The sequence below is a fragment of the Anneissia japonica genome, unplaced genomic scaffold (genome assembly GCF_011630105.1).
Source record: "Anneissia japonica isolate Jap-2015-1 unplaced genomic scaffold, ASM1163010v1 scaffold124487_len1530_cov155, whole genome shotgun sequence".
Lineage (NCBI taxonomy): Eukaryota > Metazoa > Echinodermata > Crinoidea > Comatulida > Comatulidae > Anneissia > Anneissia japonica.
Window position 1 is genome coordinate 924 of NW_022689528.1, and position 607 is coordinate 1,530.

At 44.0% G+C, this 607-nt stretch overlaps 1 non-coding gene across 1 annotated transcript; it reads left to right on the forward strand.

The window, feature by feature from the left end:
* Positions 1 to 118, forward strand: LOC117124842. Its single transcript, XR_004448027.1, has one exon. It is a non-coding gene; the product is annotated as a 5S ribosomal RNA (ribosomal RNA).
* The last annotated feature ends 489 nt before the right edge of the window (positions 119 to 607 follow it).

The following is a 607-nucleotide window of genomic DNA, read 5'->3' on the forward strand; positions in this document are numbered from 1 at the left end:
TCTACGGTCATACTACGTTGAAAACACCGGTTCTCGTCCGATCACCGAATTTAAGCAACGTCGGGCCCGGTTAGTACTTGGATGGGTGACCGCCTGGGAATACTGGGTGCTGTAGACTTTTTACATTTATCCTCCAAATTTTAAAGTAGGGGTGCGTGCGAGTCCACACGAACTCGGGCCCACATAGTTGGGGCTGAGGTGCAAACATTTTGAGAATATGGACCTCTAATTTCCCGGAAATTGCACTCTCATACCTTAAAAATTATACAGGTACTATATGTTCATATCAACAATATGAAATTAATTCGCTGGTGTTAGGCCGGTTCGAGGGTCTTTTGAACAAAACGGCGGTCTTCTTCTGTCTAAAGCATCCTAGTTAGTGCCGTAGTAAAATGGTTGGTATATTGTTCAACACCGGTGTTTCTAAAGAATGTACTGGCGCAGCAGAGTGGTCAGGGGAGTCAGAGGAAATCCCCGCCAGACAAGCGCGCGTTGATATGAAACGTCATCAATCATAGAGCTTCATGATTGGATAATTATGATATATGCCCAGATTAACTATGAGTGGAAATATCATCCACATGTCTACGGTCATACTACGTTGAAA